General features: G+C 37.7%; 1 pseudogene; it reads right to left on the bottom strand.

Annotated features, from left to right (window-relative positions):
* Positions 1 to 11,500: 11,500 nt before the first annotated feature.
* On the bottom strand, positions 11,501 to 12,510 carry LOC147352820 (olfactory receptor 4A15-like; annotated as a pseudogene).
* Between the last annotated feature and the right edge of the window lie 12,969 nt (positions 12,511 to 25,479).

Below are 25,479 nucleotides of genomic sequence, written 5' to 3'. Positions count from 1 at the left end.
AGATATAGTTAGACATTTCATAGATTCAGGGATAAATTTAACAAGAACCACATACCTGTAAAAGTGTTCTTATGACAGCTCCATTTATTCCAATATACAGAGAAATATGTTCTCAAAATGACAAAACACTCAAGGGCAGACCTCATGTTGTATTAATCCAATCCAAGGAATTTTTCGTTCCAGAAGGACATCTCTTAAGTTGTTTACCAGAAATGGAAAGATTTTGGGAGGTGGACTGTGGTCTCATAAGCCTTCCAATTTTAACTCTAATTGAAGTAGGAGAAAATATAACAATATTTATGTTAATAAGCACATTGGTTTTGCCAGGACAACAAAATTTTGGTACATCATTGCAATTTACCTCGGTAAACTACTCATAGAAATAGGGAAAACTGTTTAAGGTTAAGGAAGAACATGATGGCAGAGTGAGAAATAAAGCTCATGGCTCCTGATCCTGACACTAGTTCTGTTATTCACCATCATGTTTTCCTTACCATGATACTCTTGCTAAATTTTTTCACATCATGATGTATATTGATTTATTCAATTAAGTATGTGGTACCCACATAGTAGGAGGCTGGATTTTTCTAACAAAGAAGGAGATTATAAACATATCTGTGAAATATTTATGCATTTATATTTTGATAGCAGAATTTATTTTTGAAAAGAGTTTAAATTAATTGTAATAAAGTCATATAACATAGGTAAATTGTTTAGTCAAGAAGTACTTTCCTTGATTAAATATAGCATGATTTTTTTAAATATGTGTATTCCTTATAAATAATCTCCAAAAGCAGATTTCAAGGAGGATTTCAGATTCAAGGAACTAAGTATAAAACCATCTTTCTATAACAAAACTGTTTTAAAAATATATTTTACTGTGTGCTTCAGAGAAAGCTTGCATTTAATTGTACAAATAATTGTTGACTTAATGAAGGGTCACTTCTTATGGCATGTAATCAAAAGGATTTTTATATACTAAATCATAATTATATACCAAGTCCCAGGAATTCTGTATAATGAAAGATCAGAAGATGTGGAATTAAAGTTTTGGATCCTATGCTGACTTCCATATTCTATGATTTAATTATATAATATTTCTTAACTGCCATCTTTTCTGTATATAAGAACCCTAAACTTTAATTTTGTAATGTTGTTTTGATCATTTGAAAACATCTCAACTTTTTTCCCCATGTTTGATAATTTTTATAATCTATAATGTTTCCCAAGAAAATAAGAAATTCAATATAAATTTCATATCAGTTGTGCTAAGAATACATTAAGAGGATATATGTAAGTGTCTTCTTTATATTCCACACCATCTTAGATACCATCTTAGATAGTAGGCCATATAACTTTCTGAGAACCAATTGCTTCTATACACAGGCACATTATGAAAGTATGTAATTACTATGGAAAACATTTTAGTTACTACAAAACAAGAGAGGTCCTGCTAGAATTCTGTCATTTGTCTGATACCCTTTTAAATGGTTGAAAAGAATAAAATTTGGATTTAGAAGGATGCAGATCTGAATACTAATTCCGTCTCTGAAATTGGATAGATTACTTACCTTTTTTGAAATTTATTCTTCTTTGTGAAATGAGGATAATCATAATACCTAACTTGCAGAGGTTCTGTTTGTGTTCTCAAAGCACTCAAGAGCAGAGCTAGGGGGTTCCTTGTTGGTCCAGTGGCTATGATTCTGAATAATGAATGCAGGGGTCCCAGGTTCAATATTTGGTCAGGGAACTAGATCTAACATGCATGTAATAACTAGGTGTTCACATGCACAACTAAAGGTCCCCTACACAGCAAAAAAGATCCCATGAAACCAATATAAAATAAATAAATAAATATTAAAAGCAAACAAACAAAAAAGAAAACAGATGACCAAGAAATGGCATGTTGGGTCACCTTGCCATTACTCATCATATTAAATCCAAAGACTAGCCTGATAGTAAGTCATGCTTTAAAAAAAAAAAAAAAAAAAGTGCAGAGTCCATATCCTTTTAGTCCAATTCAAAAAGGCATTTTCATCTCAGAAAGACATCTTCTAAGTTGTTTACCAGTAATGGAAAGATTTTGGAAGGTGGACTGTGCTCTCATAAGCCTTCCTGTTTTATTTCTAACTTAAGTAGAAGCAAATATAACAATATGTATGGCAATAAAAGCACTGGCTTGGCCAGAATCACAGAAATTGAAAACACACTGCAATTTACCTATGTAAACTACTTGTGAAAATGGGGTGAACTATTTAAGGCTAAAGAAGAGAATAATGGCATAGTGTGAAATAAAACTCATCACTCCTGATACTAAAGCTAGTGTTCTTACTCTCCATCATGTTTCCATAGCCAAAATATATTTGCTGAATATTGTTACAACATGATGTCCATTGATTTCCTCAATAAAGTATATGGTACATATGTAGTAGGATGTTAGACATTTCCAACAAAAGGGGAAACTATAACCCCTCCATGACATATATATTTTTGTAATTTGATAGCTTATTGACTTCATTTTTGAAAAGATCCAAAATTAATTTTCAACACAGTCTTATAAGTTAATTGCTCTGTTTTGTCCGCCTCTTTCATGGATGGTAGCCTGCCAGCCTCATCTGTCCATGGAATTCTCCAGGCAAGAATACCAGAGTGAGCTGCCATTCCCTTCTCCAAAGGATCTTCCCAACCCAGGGATTAAACCCAGATCTCCTACATTGTGGGCAAATTCTTTACCACTGAGCCGCCTGGGAAGGCCAGATAATTTATTTAGCCAAGATGTATTTTCCTTGGTTAAATGTAGAGTAATGATGCCCACTCTTCTTTTAATATATATATATATATATATATATATATATATATATATATATATATATATATATACACACACACAAGTTTCAAGGAATTAAGTGCAACACCAACTTGCTTTTTTAAATTATTATTATTATTATTATTATTATTTTTTACTTTACAATATTGTATTGGTTTTGCCATACATCAACAGGCATCCACCACGGGTGTACATGTGTTCCCCATTCTGAACCCCCCTCCCTCCTCCCTCCCCATACCATCCCTCTGGGTCATCCCAGTGCACCAGCCCCAAGCTTCCTGCATCCTGTATCAAACCTGGACTGGCGATTTATTTCTTATATATTATATGTGTTTTAATGCCATTCTCCCAAATCAATCCCCCTCCCTCTCCCACAGAGTCCAAAAGACTGTTCTATACATCTGTGTCTCTTTTGCTGCCTCGCATACAGGGTTGTCATTACCATCTTTCTAAATTCCATATATATGCATTAGTATACTGTATTGGTGTTTTTCTTTCTGGCTTACTTCACTCTGTATAATAGGTTCCAGTTTCATCCACCTCATTAGAACTGATTCAAATGTATTCTTTTTAATGGCTGAGTAATACTCCATTGTGTATATGTACCACAGCTTTCTTATCCATTCATCTGCTGATGGACATCTAGGTTGCTTCCATGTCCTGGCTATTATAAACAGTGCTTCTAATAGTGATATTGTTTTCTCAAATATTTCATTGGGTGCTTTTGGGAAAAAAAAAAAAAAAAAGACATATAAATGCTCCTAGTAAGTGTTAACCTAATGAAGCGTCACTTACTATGGCATATATATATATATATATATATATATATATATATATATATATATATAGTTTTTATAGACGAAACCTCATCTAGCATCAACACAAAGGAATTCTGTATAATGTAAAGATCACAGGACATGGAATAAGAGTATCTGGGCCTAATGCTGACTTACATGTTCTATGACTTCATTATTTAATCTTTCTGATCCTCCAGCTTATTGGTAAATAACACTAAACTTTAATTATACAATGTTTTTTTTCCCATTTGAGAACAACTCGACCTTTTCACATCAGCTTAAATAGTGTACAATGAATTTTCGTAATCACTGACAATTTTTCCCAAGGGAAGAGGAAGATCTTAGGAACTTGGTTCATTCAAAATGGTATAGCCTCAGTTAAAGGCATCCAGCCTTTGACAAACCACAACAGGGAACCAGGACAGTAACCATGACATCCTTGTTTGTTTGTTTGTTTTCCCTTCTCACCTACCCTCTAATGTTCAGCTAGGGCTACCTCTTGGCCAGAAGGTAAGTGAGTCAATTGAAACAGACCAAGGAAGACCGATGTTTAGGGTGGAGAGAGTGAGAGATCTCAATGGGTGAGAGAACTATGTATTTTTATACATTCCAACCATTTATTCAGGTTTATTTTTCCCTGAAGTAAGAAACTAAATGATTTTCTTGGTCTTAGCTAGAGAAAAAGAAAACACAGAGGAAATGAAAGTCTACAAACTCATCTATTCACTTAGTTTTATTGAACATCAGTATGAGCCAGACCCTGAACCAAGTGCTGGTGATAAAGTGGTGAACAAGACACAGACCTTGTCTCCTAGGCTCATTTAAGTGGTTTCTATGTGGAAGAGGAGAGCGAGTTAGACTTCATCTTTGTATCAACGGTGTGCCGAACCAGAACAAACAGCTGCACAAGTACCTTCTTTAATATCTAAAGAAGTGTTTTTCACATTTCTTACTGGCTGAGAAGCAACCAGGTTATTACATCGTGAGCTCTCTGTGCCTAGATGGCATCCAGCAAAGACCCAGGGACCACTTTTCATAAGATGTAGAAGAAGAACTTTAGCATTTTAAGCCTCATAATAAGCTGAATAAAACAGCCTTAAAGTTCACTCTGATACGATATTTGTTTTTCTCTTTCTGACTTACTTCACTTTGTATAACAGGCTCTAGGTTCGTCCATCTCAGTTCAATTGACTCAAATTCAGTTCTTTTTATGGCTGAGAAACATCCTATTGTATATATGTACCACAACTTCTTTATCCATTCATCTATTGATGGACATCTAAGTTGGTTCCATGTCCTGGATATGGAATCTAGGAAAACGGTACTGATAAACTTGATTGCAGGGCAGAAATAGAGACACAGACATAAAGAATGGACTTGTAGACACAATAGGGGAAGGAGATGGTGGGACAAATGGAGAGAGTAGCATTGAAATATATACATTACCATGCTTAAAAATATATAACTAGTGGGAAGTTGTTGTATAACACAGGGAGCTCAGCCTGGTGCTCTATGATGACCCAGAGGGGTGAGACGGTGGGGGAATTAAGAGAGAGGCTCAAAAGAGAGGAGCTATATGTATACTTATGGTTGATACATGTTGTTGTATGGCAGAAACCAACACGACATAGTAAAGCAATTATTTTATGATTAAAAATTTAAAAATAAAATAAAATAATATCAGTGGGAGAAGGCAAGGGTGGAATGATTTGAGAGAATATCATTGAAACATGTACATTACCATATGTGAAATAGATCACCAGTCCAAATTTGATGCGTGAAAGAGGGCACCCAAAACCGGTGCACTGGGACAACCCAGAGGGATGGGATGGCGACAGAGGTGGGAAGGTGCTTTGGGATGGGGGACACACGTACACCTGTGGCTGATTCACGTCAATGTATGCCAAAACCCATGACAATATTGTAAACTAATTAGCCTCCAATTAAAACAAGCAAATAAATAAAAATTAAGTTAAAATAAATAAATAAAAAATACTGTCAGTGAAATGGAGAAAGTAACATGTTTTTTTTTTCCTTTTGCATACCATGGGAACAAATATTTTCTTATTGCTGAAATGTTTTGGACATATCTGAAAACCCAAAGCATTAACTTCTTATCACCTTGGTGTTGAAAACATTGTCTTATTTCATTAAGTCCCCACTTCCGAATTCATCATATCACTGAAATGAAAGAAGATACAATTCAAGTGACTCAATTCATTCTAATGGGAGCTGCACAGAATCCTTAGATACAAAGAATTCTGTTTTTGATGATACTTATCACCTACATTGGCACTGTCACAGACAACCTGCTATTCCTCTTCCACAATCCTGTTACCTTCAGCCACTGAATTATATAGGTTTTCTTTTCTTTTTTGGAGATCTTAGTTCTCCAACCAAGGATCGAACCCCATGAGTCTGGAGTGAAAGTGTGGGCTCTTAATCACTAGATCACCAGGGAAGTCTCTGAATTACACAACTTTTGAATCAGAGAGTAAATCAGCTAGCATTTTACGGATTGTGAAGAGGAATAGCAGGTGTCTACCAATGACAAGAAGACCAGGAAGGAATACTTCACAGAGTGTGCAAAGTCTGGCTGTATATCATAGTCACCACAGTAAGCAGGTAAGGCTGTGAGCTCCATGGGGTCTCAGTGGTAAAGATTCTGCTTGCCAATGCATGAGGCTCAAGTTCAATTCTTGAGTGGGAAGATCCTCTGGAGAAGGAAATGGTAACCCCTTCCAGTTTTCTGGTCTGAGAAATCCCATGGAAAGAGGAACCTGGCAGGCTGCAGTCCATGGGATCACAAAGAGTGGACCACTACTGAGTGACTGAGCAGGAACATGAGAGAGTAATTACTGTATTTGAAAGTTATTCATTCATTTTGTTTTGCATATGGAAAAACTGAGACCTATGAAAGAAAGAAACATTTCTAAAATTGCATATTTTGTTCAAGCAGTTTAAAGCAAGAATTAAGTTTTCATTAAATTCTAACCTGTTTTATCTTCTCCCTACATGGAATAGCTGATATTCCCATTTGTTACAGACTAATTAAAACAAAAGACATGCCCACATGATCTATGCCATTACTTCTATGAGCTTCATGTGTTTTTTTTTTTTTCCCAAGTAAGATCTGAGGAGTGAATTAAAGAGATTGAGAGATACAAAATACAAATACAAGAGATACAAAAATAAATCTCTTGACACTCTTATAGGATTTACTCATATAAAGAAAAGTAATACAAGGTAAAGATTAGTAATATAGAATTTTTTGTTAAAGCTTCCAGTTTCCACACTGACTTATCCAGTCTCTTCATTTGCTTCCTAAACCAAACAAGTAACTTAGATGGGAACAGGATAAGACTTAGTCCCTGAATTCATCAAATCTCTTTGGTTGCACAACAATGTGGATCTGCTTTTTGCTTACCAATGTGAAACGATAAATTAGTTCCAAATACTTCTACTCAGTCACTATGAAAACTGCTCAAACACCAAGAACTCAATATGGAAATGTACACCTTCTTTAGAATACATGTAGTCTATCAGATATTCAGAACTGACCCACTAGGAGAGCTTTGGGCCAAGATTCTCTCACATTAAAATAAATGAATAAACAAATACTTAATTATGGAGCTGGGAAACCAGAATGGGGAACTCTTATAGCCTATAACATAGCAAAACAAAAGGGAGAAGAAATGTTCCTCTTTGCTGGCAAGGGCTTAACCGATGAAAAGCCACAGGCTCTTTATTTACTAGATCCCCACCCCTTAACTCTCTTTTCCCTTCTCTAAAAGCATTCCCTTGCCTTGGGAAAAATTGCACATGGTTTGCCATGGTTGTTGTTGTTCTGTCACTAAGTCGTGTCTGACTCTTTGCAAACCCCATGAACTGCACACCAAGTTTCCCTGTCCCTGACTATCTAGGTCGCCAATTGCAATTCTTGCTGTTCTGAAATAAACCTATATTTTCTGGAATAAAATATGACAGCGTATTTGTTACCAAACATATCAATTTGTTTTCTGATCAGTGGAGAAGAGTGGCATTCTGGCAAACAGCCATGAGCTTTAGCTTAGAATCTACTTCAAATAATTTCCAGTAAGAAGAACTAAAGAGCCTTTTGTTGAAAGTGAAAGTGGAAGGTGCAAAAGTTGGCTTAAAACTCAACATTCAGAAAACTAAGATCGTGGCATCTTGCCCCACCATTTCAATGCAAATAAATGGGGAAAAAATGGAAACAGTGACAGACTTTACCTTTTTGGTCTCCAAAACCACTGCAGATGGTGACTGCAGCCATGAAATTACGACACTTGCTCCTTGGAAGAAAAGCTATGACAAACCCAGACAATATATTAAAAAACAGACATTACTTTGCCTACAAAGGTCCATCTAGTCAAAGCTATGGTTTTTCCAGTAGTCATGTATGGATATGAGAATTGGACTATAAAGAAAGCTGAGCAGCAAAGAATTGATATTTTTGAACTGTGGTGTTGGAGAAGACTCTTGGGAGTCCCTTGAACTGCAAGGCAATCCAATAAGTGAATCCTAAAGGAAATCAGTCCAGAATATTTATTGGAAGGGCTGATGTTGAAGCTGAAACTCCAATACTTTGGCCACCTTATGCAAAGAACTGACTCATTGGAAAAGATCCTCATGTTGGGCAAGATTGAAGGCAGGAGGAGAAGCCGACAACAGAGGATGAGATGGTTGGATGGCATCACTGACTCAACAGACATGAGTTTGGGAGAGCTCTGGGAGTTAGAGATGGACAGAAAGCCTTGTGTGCTGAAGTCTATGGTGTCGCAAGAAGTCAGACACAATTGAGCGACTGAATGGAATTGATTTGTCCTGATCACAATTACACTCTGGTCAGTGACCTCAGATCCCTCAGAGAAAGATTAGATTGAAGATCTACCCGACGTATAATGGTGATATTACAAGGTTATTATTTAAAAATATCTTATGTCTCCTTTATTCAAGGATCTGGATTTGGAAATTTTCCACATCCCTGGTGATTGGATTGGCTAGTTGTTTGTTTGTTTGTTTTGCTTTTTGTTGTTTTTGTTTTTTCCCTGAATTGAATCAGATTCAATTCAGACCTCTGTTCACCAAACCTGTATTATACATGAGCAGCAGCCTTATTATCACCATCATTTTAGCCAGTTTGGTTTGCCTTAAAAAAATACTATAGACTGTGTAGCTTAGAAGACTGGCAAATGTTTTTTCACAGTTCTGGAAGTTGAAAGTCCCAGATCAAGGCTATTGCAGGGTTGGAAGCTGGTGAACACCTTTTTCCCAGCTTGCAGATCCATCATCACATGTTGTTACTATTCAGTCTCTAAGTCGTGGGACTTCCCTGGTGGACCAGTGGTTACATATCTTTCTTCTAACTCAGGAGACATGGGTTTGATCCCTGGATGGAGAACTAAGATATCAAAAGCTGTGGAGCATCTAAGCCTACAGCCTGAGCCCATGCAACACAACTACTGAGCAAAGCATTCTGGGGACAGAGTGCCACAATTAAAGAAGCCTGTGGGCTGCAACTAGAAAAGCCTGTGCACTGCAGTGAAGACCCAGTGAAGCCGGGTGGGGGGGGGGGGAGGAAATAATGATCTTTGTAATACAGTATTTGATTCCCCAAACTGCCAAAGGCTACTGCAAAAAGAGAGGACAATTTGATTTCATCACTGAAGGAACTAACATCATTTACAGAGAGTCAGAAAGCCATTCATTACATAAAACAAAAAAACATATATCCAAAATGTTAAACATTTATTGCATTAAAAACCTGTACCAAGATAGTTTAAAGTAGACAGACTCTGGAGTGATATGAATGAGTTAAAGGTATTTCAAGTATCAGTTCAGTTTCAGTACAGTCACTCAGTTGTGTCCAACTCTTTGCAACCCCATGAATTACAGCATGCCAGGCCTCCCTGTCCATCACCAACTCCCGGAGTTCACTCAGACTCAGGTCCATCGAGTCAGTGATGCATTCCAGCCATCTCATCCTCTGTCGTCCCATTCTGCTCCTGCCCCCAATCCCTACCAGCATGAGAGTCTTTTCCAATGAGTCAACTCTTCACATGACGTGGCCAAAGTACTGGAGTTTCAGCTTTAGCATCATTCCTTCCAAAGAAACCCCAGGGCTGATCTCCTTCAGAATGGACTGGTTGGATCTCCTTGCAGTCCAAGGGACTCTCAAGAGTCTTCTCCAACACCACAGTTCAAAAGCATCAATTCTTCGGCACTCAGCTTTCTTCACAGTCCAACTCTCACATCCATACATGACCACTGGAAAAACCATAGCCTTGACCAGACGGACCATTGTTGGAAAAGTAATGTCTCTGCTTTTCAATATGCTATTTAGGTTGGTCATAACTTTTCTTCTAAGGAGTAAGTGTCTTTTAGTTACATGGCTGCAGTCACCATCTGCGGTGATTTTGGAGCCTCCAAAAATAAAGTCTGACACTGTTTCCACTGTTTCCCCATCTATTTCCCATGAAGTGATGGGACCAGATGCCATGATCTTTGTTTTCTGAATGTTGAACTTTAAGCCAACTTTTTCACTCTCCTCTTTCACCTTCATCAAGAGGCTTTTTAGTTCCTCTTCACTTTCTGCCATAAGGGTGGTGTCATCTGCATGTCTGAGGTTATTGATATATCTCCTGGCAATCTTGACTCCAGCTTGTGCTTCTTCCAATCCAGCGTTTCTCATGATGTACTCTGCATATAAGTTCATATAAGTTAAATAAAGAGGGTGACAATATACAGCCTTGATGTACTCCTTTTCCTATTTGGAACCAGTCTGTTGTTCCATGTCCAGTTCTAAATGTTGCTTCCTGACCTGCATACAAATTTCTCAAGAGGCAGATAAGGTGGTCTGGTATTCCCATCTCTTGAAGAATTTTCCACAGTTTATTGTGATCCACACAGTCAAAGGCTTTGGCTGAGTCAATAAAGCAGAAATAGATGTTTTTCTGGAACTCTCTTGCTTTTTCGATGATCCAGCAGATGTTGGCAATTTGGTCTCTGGTTCCCCTGCCTTTTCTAAAACCAGCTTGAACATCTGGAAGTTCACGGTTCAAATATTGCTGAAGCCTGGCTTGCAGAATTTTGAGCATTATTTTACTAGCGTGTGAGAAGAGAGCAATTGTGCATTAGTTTGAGCATTCTTTGACATTGCCTTTCTTTGGGATTGGAATAAAAACTGAACTTTTCCAGTCCTGTGGCCACTGCTGAGTTTTCCAAATTTGCTAGCATATTAAGTGCAGAAATTTCACAGCATCATCTTTCAGAATTTGAAATAGCTTAACTGGAATCAGAGGAGGTCAACTGAAAAAGCTGCACAGAATGGAGTTGAAAATTTGAAATTTTCAGTGCAAAACTTGATTTGAATAGACAAAATCCACCATACACCACCATTACAGAATAAAGAATGTTAATTTCTAATTATTTTATCTTCCTCTATGGACAAAGTCTGTGAAATTTTAAATTACTTGATTTATTTTTATTGATAGATTAATAATTTTTTTAGCAATCAGAAATTTAAATTTCCAATTTCTCTTTCTTGGACTGAAAGAGATCTTTCTACTAGGTCATATTTCTCAGTACCAGACAAGTATCAACACCCACAAATAAAATCTTCCAATAGAAAAAAAGTTGTTGTTACTAAAGAATCTTAATACAGTATGTTATATATCTAGAGGTTTATGTGATTCTCTTGGCCTCTCAGGACTATAAAATATTCCACTTAAAGTTTAATTTATATAGTGGTTTCGGAATAAACAGGATAGATAAACCAAAGGAAATGATTTTCGAAATATAGTCACTGAGAGTGACAATTCTTTTATTCTGGGGAAAAAAAAAAAAAAAACTACTTTCACATCCTACATGATGGAAAACTCCCTCTTCCAACTAAGATCACATTTTTACTCCAGAGTTTCCTCATGGCATTTTTCATCTATGCATTTCTCAAAGTGTAGCTTAAAGAATTCAACATAGGAGTTATGAAAGTTACGACCACCATCATGGATTTATCAATGGAAAAGTTCGCATTAGGCCTTGCATACAGAACGATACAAGGAACAAATAATAAAATGACCACAGCTATATGAGATGTACACGTGTAGAAGGCTTTGTGATTCCCTTCCAAACCATGAGTCTTCAGGGAGTGTACTATGACCCCATAAGACACTAAGAGGCTGAAGAAGACAACACTGCAAATTTCCCTCTATTAGCTTTCATAGAGAGTCCAATGAGGTGGGTATCAGCACAAGCAAGTTTCAGTAAAGGCTACATGTCACCCAGGAAGTTGTCAGTGACATTGGGGCCACAGAAAGGGAGCTGATAAATAAAGAGCAATTGAACCAGTGAGTACAGAAAGCCTCCAGTCCAGGCCACCAGCAGCATGAGGACACATACCCTCTGATTCATGATGATCAAATAATGAAGAGGTTTGTAGATGGCTACATATTGGTCATAGGCCATCACCACCAGAAGAGTGACTTCAGTACCATCAGTTAAATGATCTATAAAGATCTGAGTCATACAAGCCTGGAAGGAAATAGTCTTTTTGTCCTTAAGCAAGTCGATGATCATTTGGGGAGCAATGGTGGTAGAATAGACAGCATCTATAAACGACAAAGAAGCCAGAAAAAAGTACGTGGGGGAATCCAGTGATCGGCTGGCTGTGAGTCACCATGATAAGCAGATTGCCCATTATTGTCATAATATACATGAGTAAGAATAAAATAAATAGAACTTTTTTGCATCTCAGGGTTTTGTGTGAGCCCCAGGAGGACAAACTCTCTTACATTGTTCCTATTTTCCATGTGTTCTGAAGCTGTTGATCAGGTATCAGAGGCTGCAAACCAAGGGGTCAGTAATGAATCTGAGAAGATCACATGCTTTGTACAAAATATGGAATGCTGTTCTCGAGAGTGTTTGTTCAATCGGATCTCACACAGAGCAAGCCTTTGGAACATGACACTTTGCAATATCCTTACACAGCACTCCATTCATTTTATCAAATCTGGGCTTCAAATCCACTAATGAGACTTCAGTATTCCAACTGGGTTGTTATATGAGTGAGTATATCTGTAAGTTTATGGACCAAGTGAGAAAAAAGATGATTTCTCCAGAATATCTTTCACAAAGAACTATTTTTTTGCTTTACATATCATTTCTTTTTTTTTTTTTTTCTAAGTGCATTTTGGCCTTCTGAGATCTACCATATAAATAGCCAAAGTCTAATTACTTTCTTTATATCTTTATGTGAAGTGACACCTAGTCATAGGGCATAAAATTATAAGCTGACCTTTAGATAAATAATTTTCTGAAAATTTTGAGTTCCAAAAATTGATAAATAAGTCACCCACAACAGTGAAAGAACCAGGCAGTGGTTCTTTGCCTATTTTTCAATGCCTATTTTTGCTCATGCTTAGTCACTCAGCTGCGTCTTTCTCTTTTGCAACTGCATGAACTTTAGTCCAGTAGGCTCCTCTGTCCATAGGTTTCTCCAGGCAAGAATACTGGAGTGGGTAGCCATACCCTTCTCTCAGGGATTTCCTGTCCCAGGGATTGAACCTGGGTCCACTCAATTGCAAGCCAATTCTTTACCATCTGAGCCACCAGTGAAACCCTCAGTGCTTATTAAACTCTAATTAAACTAAATTTCAAAACTCATCAGAGAGTAACTGAGCACAGATAAAAATGTATGAAATCTTTCTATTAAAGAAAGCAGAATGACATAATTATTTTGTTTGAATATATATACACCCAAATAATACATACAAAAAATAAACATTTATTACAAACTAGGTATTGGAGGGAAAAATGGACAAAGAAAATGTAAGGGATTGGGTACTACAGAAACATTTTTTTTTCTGCTTTCCAAAATTGTTTAGAACTGATCATTGCTAGTCATAACTGAATTAAGATATCAAAATTAAGATTTTAAATTAAATCATTTTATAATGGAAATAATTCTTTCCAAAAGCCTAGAAATATTATTTGATTTTCCTTAGGCTTGAACTTTCCAGGTGGGGCTAATGTTAAAGAATATGCCTGCAAATTCAGGAGGTGTAAGAAACATGGGCTCAATCCTTTGAGTGAGAAGATTTCCTGGATAAGAAAATAGCAACGCACTCCAGAATTTTTGCCTGGTGGATAACATGGACAGAGGAGCCTAGTGGGCTATTGTACATAGGGTCACAAATTGCTGGATGTGACTGAATGTCTGAGTATGAGCACAAGACAATTTTGGAAAGTCACATCCCAACTCCTATTCCTATTGAAAGTGAAGTGAAAGTTGCTCAGTTGTGTCCTACTCTTTGTGACCCCATGGAATGTAGCCTGCCAATCTCCTCTCTCCATGGAATTCTCCAAGAGTGGGTGGCCATTTCATTCTCCAGGGGATCTTCCCAACCCAGGGGTCAAACCTAGGTCTCCTGCTTTGCAGACATACTTTTTACCATCTGAGACACCATGGAAGCTCAAGAATACTGGAATGGGTAACCAATCCCTTCTCCAGCAGATCTTCCTTTTTCCAGAAATCGAACTGGGGTCTCCTGAATTGCAGGTGGATTCTTTACCTGCTGAACTATCAGGGAAGGCAGTTTTATTTCCAAATATGTGTGTTTCCAAATTCTTGTCATTGAAAGCTTTATCCTAAATGGAATCCTAACATTTTTGCTGGTACAACCTTTTTATTTTAACCAGGTGAATTTATATGTGTTAGAGGACACCTGTTTATTAAAATAACCAATAGTTTAGACTGGTTATTTTATTCAAATTATAAGTTCTTAGGGTTATGAGTCCGTGTGAAATACATTAATTCTCACTAAAGGAAAGTAAATTGTTGAGTCTTTCACATATGATGTAGGACCAATTTTTCATGTAATTGCTTCAAATGTGCTTCATCTCAGTGTTTATTTTCCAGACTGTCATTTGTAAAGATCTTGAGATTTTCATAGTGCCTCTGGCAAGCCAATTTGAACTCAAACATCAGAGGGAGAATAAAAGTATAGAGAAGTGAAAATAAGAAATGATTGAAAAAAAGGCAAATAGCAAATGGCAAAGATCATGAGCTGCATAGTATATGCTTTGAAATTGACAAAAAAGTATCATTTGCAGACACTGAATGAGAAGGAGATAGAGGAATTTCAGATTTTCTGAGTAATCAGACTGCAGATGGAATGACAGATAACTCAAGATCAGCATCAAAACTTCCTTCTCAGAAGCCTTATACTTCCAGATCATAGAAAAATGAGAAAATCAAAGCCTGAACTTTAACATGCATGAATAAAAAAATGTGCAGTTGTTAACTCATGTCCAACTCTTTGTGACCCCATGGACTGCAGCCTGTCAGATTCCCCTGGCCATGGGGTTCTCTAGGCAAGAATACTGCAGTGGGTTGCCATTTACCTGTGTGGATCACAATAAACTGTGGAAACTTCTGAAAGAGATGGGAATACCAGACCACTGACCTGCCTCTTAAGAAACCTGTATGCAGGTCAGGAAGCAACAGTTAGAACTAGACATGGAACAACAGACTGGTTCCAAATAGGAAAAGGAGTATGTCAAGGCTGTATATTGTCACCCTGCTTATTTAACTTATATGCAGAGTACATCATGAGAAACTCTGGGCTGGATGAAGCACAAGCTGGAATCAAGATTGTGGAGAAAAATACCATTAACCATAGATATGCAGATGATACCACCCTTATGGCAGAAAGTGAAGAGGAACTAAAAAGCTTCTTGATGAAAGTGAAAGAAGAGAGTGAAAAAAGTGGGCTTAAAGCTCAACATTCAGAAAACAAAGATCATGGCATCTGGTCCCACCACTTCATGGGAAATAGATGGGGAAACAGTATCAGACTTTATCTTTTCAGGCTCCAAAATTGCTGCAGATGGTGACTTAAGCCATGAAATTAAAAGATGCTTACTCCTTGAAAGGAGGGATATGACCAACCTAGATAACATATTGAAAAGCAGAGACGTTACTTTGCCAACAAAGGTCTGTTTAGTCAAGGTTATGGTTTTTCCAGTGGTCATGTATGGATGTGAGAGTTGGACTGTGAAGAAAGCTGAGTGCCGAAGAATTGATGCTTTTGGACTGTGGTGTTGGAGAAGACTCTTGAGAGTCCCTTGGACTGCAAGGAGATCTAACCAGTCCATTCTGAAGATCAGCCCTGGGATTTCTTTGGAAGGAATGATGCTAAAGCTTAAATTCCAGTATTTTGGCCACGTCATGTGAAGAGTTGACTCATTGGAAATGACTCTGATGCTGGGAGGGATTGGGGGCAGGAGGAAAAGTGGACAACAGAGGATGAGATGGCTGGATGGCATCACCGACTCAGTGGACATGAGTCTGAGTGAACTCTGGCAGATGGTGATGGACTGGGAGGCCTGGCATGCTGTGATTCATGGGGTCGCAAAGAGTCAGACACAACTCAGAGACTGAACTGAACTGAACTGAACTGAACTGAACTGAAAGGAGCCCTGTGTTCAGACTCCAGCATTTCATTATATATATATTTCATTAAATATCTCCACTCAAAACACAGAAGGTAAATATGCATTTGTAATGGAAAATAAATATTCACAGTGTATAGAAGTTCTTCTGAGCATTCAAAAGACAGCTTCTTGTAGGAGAGTATAACCCTTTGACCTGTTGACCATTTAAAGCAGTTATGTGCTTAGAGCTGGTTTTCCGCTGCATTTTTCAATGCAGTAAACATGTCTTGTTATTGATTGTATCTTCCGAATCTGAGTGTATCTTATGTGTTTTAAGTTATCAATAAATATTTGGCTCTTAAAAGGTTCTTAAAAGCAGGAGGGAGGAGGGTTCAGGATGGGGAACACATGTATACCTGTGGCGGATTCATTTTGATATTCGGCAAAACTAATACAATTATGTAAAGTTTAAAAATAAAATAAAATTAATTAAAATAAATAAATAAATAAATAAAAGAAGAAGATTGCCTGGAGGAGGAAAGGGCAACGCACTCCAGTATTCTTGCCTGGAAAATCCCATGGACAGAGGGGCCTGGTGGGCTACAGTTCATAACATCACAAAGGCAACGAGCACACACGCACCAAAGTTAAGAAACTTTTCCTCTAATTCTCGCCACTTAAATATAGGCAAGAAGAACTCTACTCCCAATAGAAGCTTCCCTGAAAGTTTATAGACTCTTCTATTATCAAGGCAATGACTGCCCACTTAGTGACTGTGAGCCTTTGTGGTCCTGAGTTAATTTATAAGAAAACAAAGAGAAGTCCATTTCACAGAATCTTAGAAGATTTTATCCATGCCATGATGTCCATGTGGAAGTCAAGGGAACTAACACGGTCTTTCCTGTCAATACACAAATGACATTCAGAATAAAGATTCTGTATAAAAGAAGAAAAAAAAAAAGCATAGCTAGTATTCTAAACTCTTCAAATTTTTATTTTGACACAGGATGATATAAAATTATAAAATTTATAAATATTTTACATTAGTAGAAATAAATATATTTCCTTCAAACACTTGTGAGATTCTTCACATTTTCTTAACATAGTCAATAAAAACATATATATTTTTTAAATGCTCAAAAATATAAATCAATGATAACTATCTCACAATGATAAGTAAAATAAAATTAAGTAGATCTACACTATGCCAAATTCAACAATATAAGATGAAAAAATAAATAATTTATATATGGTATGTAATGTGTACAATTTTGATGAAAACTTTTAATTGACAGGATATTGGAACTTATAGACCTTGATAATTTGAGTTTCAGTCCAGATCCTTTTTCAATATATGATCGCAACTCATGTCCAAATGTTTCTATTTAACTGTTTATATCATAAAACCTATTTATAATACTAGCAAGAGTTTTTACTTAACTATTGAAAATTTATCATAAAAATAATGTAGCAGAACTTTGAAGGTTTGAATAAATACTTAAATACCTCATCAGATTTTTTAAGAGATACACTTTAAAGCAATATTATATTTTACAAATAACTTTCATTATAAATGAAAACAAATTCTACCTCTAAACCCTAAATATGATTGAGCAGACTTTGAGCACAAATACCGGAAAACAATTATCAGAGACGGTACACTGCATACCTCATATACAGTTCTTGTCACTTTTGTTTGGTTTTGTTTTACAATTGTTTGGGGGTGGCCCTGGGTTGTACTGTGAGGAAAGCTGAGCACCAAAGAATTGATGCTTTTGAACTGTGGTGTTGGAGAAGACTCTTGAGAGTCCCTTGGACTGCAAGGAGATCCAATCAGTCCATTCCACTTTTGTCTGATTTTGTTTTACAATTGTTCAGGGGTGGCCCTGGATGACAACACTGTATTGTATGAGAACTTGGATTCTAAATTACAGTTTGGAATTTCAGCCTCAAAATCCATACTTGCTACCTGCGTAACCTGGGTCAAGGATTCAACACTATCTGGATAATGAGATATAATACCATGTAATACATAGCATATTTGTACATGTTCATAGGAGCATTATTCACAATAACCCAAAGGTGGAAACCACCCACATGCTCAAAAAGTAATGAAGTTATAGACAAATTGTGCTATGTACAGACAATAGAATATAAACCAGCTTTCAAAAGGAAGGATGTTCTAATCCATGTTATAACATGGATGAATTTTGAAGACATAAGCTAAGTATAGTCAACCAGACCAAAAAAAAAAAAAAAAGGAAATATTTTCTGATCTCCCTTTTATGAGATACCCAGAATAGTCATACTGACAGATGCAGCAAGCACATTATGGGTAACCATGGCTTATGGAATTGAGGAGTTAGAGAGTTACTGTGTAATGGGTGTACAGTTTTAGTTTTAGATGATGATAAGTTTCTGTATTTGGAGAATGGTGATGGAGGCAAAATAATGTGTAAGGTTTCAGTTAACTTCCATTCAGTCGCTCAGTCGTGTCAGAATCTTTGTGATCCCATGAATTGCAGCACGCCAGGCCTCCCTGTCCATCACCAACTCCCGGAGTTCGCTGACTCACGTCCATCGAGTCAGTGATGCATTCCAGCCATCTCATCCTCTGTCGTCCCCTTCTCCTCTTGCCCCCAATCCCTCCCAGCATGAAAGTCTTTTCCAATGAGTCAACACTTTGCATGAGGTGGCCAAAGTACTGGAGTTTCAGCTTTAGCATCATTCCTTCCAAAGAAATCCCAGGGCTGATCTCCTTCAGAATGGACTGGTTGGATTTCCTTGCAGTCCAAGGGACTCTCAAGACTCTTCTCCAACAACAAAGTTCAAAAATATTAGTTCTTTGGTGCTCAGCCATCTTCATAGTTCAACTCTTACATCCATACATGACCACTGGAAAAATCATAGCCTTGACTAGATGGACTTTTGTTGGGAAAGTAATGTCTCGACTTTGGAATATGCTATCTAGGTTGGTCATAACTTTCCTTCCAAGGAGTAACCGTCTTTTAATTTCATGACTGCAGTCACCATCTGAAGTGATTTTGAAGCCCAAAAAAGAAAGTCTGACACTGTTTCCACTGTTTTCCCATCTATTTGCCATGAAGTGATGGGACTGGATGCCATGATCTTCGTTTTCTGAATGTTGAGCTTTAAGCCAACTTTTTCACTCTCCTCTTTCACCTTCATCAAGAAAGTTTTTTAGTTCCTCTTCACTGTCTGCCATAAGGGTGGTGTCATCTGCATATCTGAGGTTTTTGGTATTTCTCCCAGAAATCTTGACTCCAGCTTGTGCTTCTTCCAGTCCAGCGTTTCTCATGATGGACTCTGCATAAAAGTTAAATAAGCAGGGTGACAATATACAGCCTTGACAAACTCCTTTTCCTATTTGGAACCAGTCTGTTGTTCCATGTCCAGTTCTAACTGTTGCTTCCTGACCTGCATATAGATTTCTTAAGAGGCAGGTCAAGTGGTCTGGTATTCCCATCTCTTTCAGAATTTTCCACAGTTTAATGTGATCCACACAGTCAAAGGCTTTGGCATAGTCAATAAAGCAGAAATAGATGTTTCTCTGGAACTCTCTTGCTTTTTCCATGATCCAGTGGATGTTGGCAATTTTATCTCTGGTTCCTCTGCCTTTTGTAAAACCAGCTTGAACATCTGGAAGTTCATGGTTCATGTATTGCTGAAGCCTGGCTTGGAGAATTTTGAGCATTACTTTACTAGCATGTGAGATGAGTGAAATTGTGCGGTAGTTTGAGTATTCTTTGACATTGCCTTTCTTTGGGATTGGAAAGAAAACTGACCTTTTCAGTCCTGTGACCACTGCTGAGTTTTCCAAATGTGCTGTCATATTGAGTGCAGCACTTTCACAGCATCATCTTTTAGGATTTGAAATAGCTCAACTGGAATTCCATCACCTCCACTAGCTTTGTTCGTAGTGATGCTTTCTAAGGCCCACTTGACTTCACATTCCAGGATGTCTGGCTCTAGGTAAGTGATCACATCATCGTGATTATCTGGGTCGTGAAGATCTTTTTTGTACAGTTCTTCTGTGTATTCTTTCCACCTCTTCTTAATATCTTCTGCTTCTGTTAGATTCATACCATTTCTGTCCTTTATCAAGCCTGTCTTTGCATGAAATGTTCCCTTGGTATCTCTAATTTTTTTGAAGAGATCTCTAGTCTTTCCCATTCTGTAGTTTCCCTCTATTTCTTTGCATTGATCGCTGAGGAAGGCTTTCTTATCTCTTCTTGGTTTTCTTTGGAACTCTTTACTCAGATGCTTATATCTTTCCTTTTCTCCTTTGCTTTTTGCTTCTCTTCTTTTCACAGCTATTTGTAAGGCCTCCTCAGACAGCCATTTTGCTTTTTTGCATTTCTTTTCCATGGGGATGGTCTTGATCCCTGTCTCTTGTTCAATGTCACGAACCTCATTCCATAGTTCATCAGGCACCCTATCTATCAGATCTAGGCCCTTAAATCTATTTCTCACTTCCACTGTATAATCATAAGGGATTGATTTAGGTCATACCTGAATGGTCTAGTGCTTTTCCCTACTTTCTTCAATTTCAGTCTGAATTTGGTAATAAGGAGTTCATGATCTGAGCCACAGTCAGCTCCTGGTCTTGTTTTTGTTGACTGCATAGAGCTTCTCCATCTTTGGCCGCAAAGAACATAATCAATCTGATTTAGGTGTTGACCATCTGCTGATGTCCATGTGTAGAGTATTCTCTTGTGTTGTTGGAAGAGGGTGTTTGCTATGACCAGTGCATTTTCTTGGCAAAACTCTATTAGTCTTTGTCCTGCTTCATTCCATATTCCAAGGCCAAATTTGCCTGTACTCCAGGTGTTTCTTGACTTCCTACTTGTGCATTCCAGTCCCCTGTAATGAAAAGGACATATTTTAGCGGTGTTAGTTCTAAAAATTCTTGTTGGTCTTCATAGAACCGTTCAACTTCAGTTTCTTCAGCATTACTGGTTGGGGCATAGACTTCGATTACTGTGATTTTGAATGGTTTGCCTTGGAAACGAACAGAGATCACTTTGTCATTTTTGAGATTGTACCCAAGTACTGCATTTCAGACTCTTTTGTTGACCATGATGGCTACTCCATTTCTTCTGAGGGATTCCTGTCCGCAGTAGTAGATATAATAGTCATCTGAGTTAAATTCACCCATTCCCGTCCATTTCAGTTTGCTGATTCCTAGAATGTCAACATTAACTCTTGCCATCTCTTGTTTGACCACTTCCAATTTGCCTTGATTCATGGACCTGACATTCCAGATTCCTATGCAATATTGCTCTTTACAGCATTGGACCTTGCTTCTATCACCAGTCACATCCACAACTGTGTATTGTTTTTGCTTTGGCTCCATCCATTCATTCTTTCTGGAGTTATTTCTCCACTGATCTCCAGTAGCGTATTGGGCACCTACTGACCTGGGGAGTTCCTCTTTCAGTAGCCTATCATTTTGCCTTTTCTACTCTTCATGGGATTCTCAAAACAAGAATACTGAAGTGGTTTGCCAATTCCTTTTCCAGTGGATCACATTCTGTCAGACCTCTCCACCATGACCACCCCCCCCCCCTTCTTGGGTGGCCCCACAGGCATGGCTTAGTTTCATTGAGTTAGACAAGGCTGTGGTGCTAGTGTGATTAGATTGACTAGTTTTCTCTGAGTATGGTTTCAGTGTGTCTGCCCTCTGATGCCCTCTTGCAACACTTACCATCTTACTTGGGTTTCTCTTACCCTGGGCGTGGAGTATCTCTTCACGGCTGCTCCAGCAAAGGGCAGCAGCTTCTCCTTACCTTGGATGAGGGGTATCTCCTCACTGCTTCCCTTTTTGCTCTTCAATGTGGAATAGCTCTAGGCCCTCCTGTGCCCGCGCAGCCACTGCTCCTTGGATGTGGGTTTGGTCTTCCCGGCTGCTGCTCCTGGCCTTGGGCGTGGGGTTGGTCCTCCTGGCTGCTGCCTCTGGCCTCAAGCGTGGGGGCGTGGGTAGCTCCTCCGGACCGCCCCCCCTCACCTCGGACTTGGGTAGCTCTTCTCCGCCGTTCCTGCGCCATTGCAGCCTGGCACTCTCGGCCGCTGCCCCTGATCTCAGACGTGGGGTAACTCCTCTTGGCCACCACCCTTCGGGCATGGGGTCCTCCCAGCTTCTGCTCCTTACCTCGGACATGGGGTAACTCCTCTCAGCTGCGCTCAAGTGCACCGGTCGCAGCCGCCCGCGCTCAAGGTTTACTTTACCACAATAAAAATTTATTAATGAATAAAATAGAGCCAGCATATTTAAAGAAATCATGGATGAGATAATGATTTATAAAAAGCTATATTAATCTATTATCTTAAATGTTGACACTTTAAAATTCAAAATTATATTAAATTCTCTAAATTACATAAAGCACTTTTTAAAAAGTTATAATCAAGACCATTTCCAGGTTATATTATATTGCCATGTTTTGTTATGTGTTTTCTCTATTTCTCTATGCCAAAATAGAGAAATCAAATATTTGTAAAACAAAATATTGGATAAATATATTGTTACTATTCTTAATTCAATAATATTTTGCAAAATGGAAAAAATGTAAGTAGCTTATTATTCCAGGAGCTTCTGGCATAAAAAGCTTGAGATCATCCTTTAAAATCTGCTTCTGAAGAAACATACTTAATTCATTCCAAATAACTTTAATTTCCCTATTCTCATAGCAGAGAAGAATTTTTGTGAATGTGTTACCTGGGTTTCTTATTTCCTCTTCTGTCATTTGTTCCAATTCCAGACTTCTCCAATTCTGTCTTTGGTCCTTGAAGATGAAATTTAGTTCAATTAAGATAAGTCAGAATTGCCACCACATCCACCCTGCTGTGACCACAGAACAAAGATCAGGGCACACTTAGTCCCTGCAGCTGGAAGTGCTTGGGCACACAGATATATCTCTCTGCCTGTACAAAGCAGGAGCATCTTCAATGCTTTTAAACACTTCACAGTTCAGATTGGAAAATTATCCAGAGTTGGCTTCAAGAATCCACAGTTAATGTGGGTGATAAGTAATCAAATTTGAAAGATTTTATTGAAAATGTATTTCAGTATCAAATTCAAAACTTCACTATTATGTTCAACTAACCCGCTTAGTTGAACAAACATTTGATAATACTTTTAGTCAATAATGTGATGACCCAGAGGGATGGTACAGGGAGGGAGGTGGGAGGGGGGTTCAGGATGGGGAAAACGTGTACGTCTGTGGTGTATTCATGTTGATGTATGGCAAAACTAATACAATATTGTAAAGTAATTAACCTCCAATCAAAATAAATAATTTTTCTATTGATTTTTTAAATTTATTTATTTTAATTAGAGACTAATTACTTTACAATATTGTATCGGTTTTGCCATACATCAACATGAATCCACCATGGGTGTACACGTGCTCCCAATCCTGAACCCCCCTCCCAGCTCCCTCCTCATACCATCCCTCTGGGTCATCCCAGTTCACCAGCCCCAAGCATCCTGTATCATGCATCAAACCTGGACTGGCAACTCATTTCATATATGATATTATACATGTTTCAATGCCATTCTCCCAAATCATCCCCCCTCCCTCTCCCACAGAGTCCAAAAGACTGTTCTATACATCTGTGTCTCTTTTGCTGTCTCACATACAGGTTACCGTTACCATCTTTCTAAATTCTATATATATGTGTTAGTATACTGTATTGGTGTTTTTCTTTCTGGTTTACTTCACTCTGTATAATCGGCTCCAGGTTCAACCACCTCATTAGAATTTATTCAAATGCATTCTTTTTAATGACTGAGTAATACTCCATTGTGTATATGTACCACAGCTTTCTTATCCATTCATCTGCTGATGGACATCTATGTTGCTTCCATGTCCTGGCTATTATAAAGAGTGCTGTGATGACCGTTGGGGTATACGTGTCTCTTTCAATTCTGGTTTCCTCAGTGTGTATGCCCAGCAATGGGATTTCTGGGTCATAGGGCATTTCTATTTCCAGTTTTTTAAATTAAAAAAAAAATAATGTGAAGAGCTTGATAATTAAAGAAATGGGCTTGATTTTGGATTTTTCTAAATCATTTGCATGACTATTTCAATTTGGTTCATATCTACTAACGTAATGGCTTATATTTTACATCTTGGCAGTAACATTAATACCCAAGGAGAAGTCTTCACCCAGATAAAGGAAGATATGAGTGGGCATTTAACACTTCACTGAGCTGTTAAAATACTTAGTCCCCAAGCTGCTGGTTCAAGATAAAATTCACCTAGGAATCATGCTCCAGAGAATTGAGAGATCCTTCCAGTGTGTGGTATATTTTCAGAGGCTTCCCCTGGCTAATCACCTTAGGAGAGTCATTCTAGTAACAAATAGTAACTTATTAATAGCAAATATATACATTTATGCAAACAACCATTTATTTTCGACTAATCAGTATATATTTGCAATTCTCAAATGCAGGATGGCACTAGAGTGAAGTTAAAAAGATTGTCTTGTGTATAGCAGACATATGTAATGAGATTATTGCTAATTTCATTTAATTTAGATAACATTTGCATACAATATTCAGATTTAGAACAAATCTATAAATTAGTTTCCATTTAACTTAGATAACATCTGTATACAAAATTCAAACTCAGAACTTTTGTCTAAAGGAATCTTTCTTAAAAAGAAATAGAGAAACAGGTACTTAGGACTTTTAATTTGAAAGTGACTATTATAAAGTAACATAAAAAAGAAAACATAGAAACTCAATCTAGATGTGATTAATATAGCTGTGGCAGGTTCTTATAAGTTTAAATATAATTAATATATGCAGCACAACTGAGGTACTGGGAATATACAAATGTCAAATTAACTCTAAATAAAAGATATAAACATCAACTTTCAATATGATTACCTCTGGAGCTTATGGTTCAAACTGAGGACAGTGGAGGAATCCTGAAATGGATATAGAGAAGAGGAAGGTGAAAATCACAGGGAAAATAGAGTGCAGACATAATTAAATGTGAAAGAGTCACTCACACTAATTTTAAATCACTAAAGAAAAAGATCTGTGATGTGGCAAATCAGTGTACAGAGAAAGAACTTGAAAATATGTAGCATATAAGATGATATTTTCAAAAGGCATCATTTCTAGGGGTGATAAGGATAAATAGACATAGAAGGTGCTCTTTGGAGACTTGGTGCTAAAGTAATAAAAGGAAGTGTGCTTAATCATTCAGTCACGTCCGACTCTTTGTGACCCATTTGGACTGTAGCCCGCCAGATACCTCTATCCATGAGAATTCTCCAGGCAAGAATACTGGAATGGGTCGCCATCCCCTTCTCCAGGGATCTGCCCAACCCAGGGCAGACCTTACGGAAATAAATAATGACAAAAACTAA

Source organism: Bos grunniens, chromosome 19, assembly GCF_055505025.1.
Source record: "Bos grunniens cultivar Pamir isolate PY7600 chromosome 19, Bosgru_T2T1.0, whole genome shotgun sequence".
Classification (NCBI taxonomy): Eukaryota; Metazoa; Chordata; class Mammalia; order Artiodactyla; family Bovidae; genus Bos; species Bos grunniens.
This window is presented reverse-complemented; position numbering and strand designations above follow the sequence as displayed.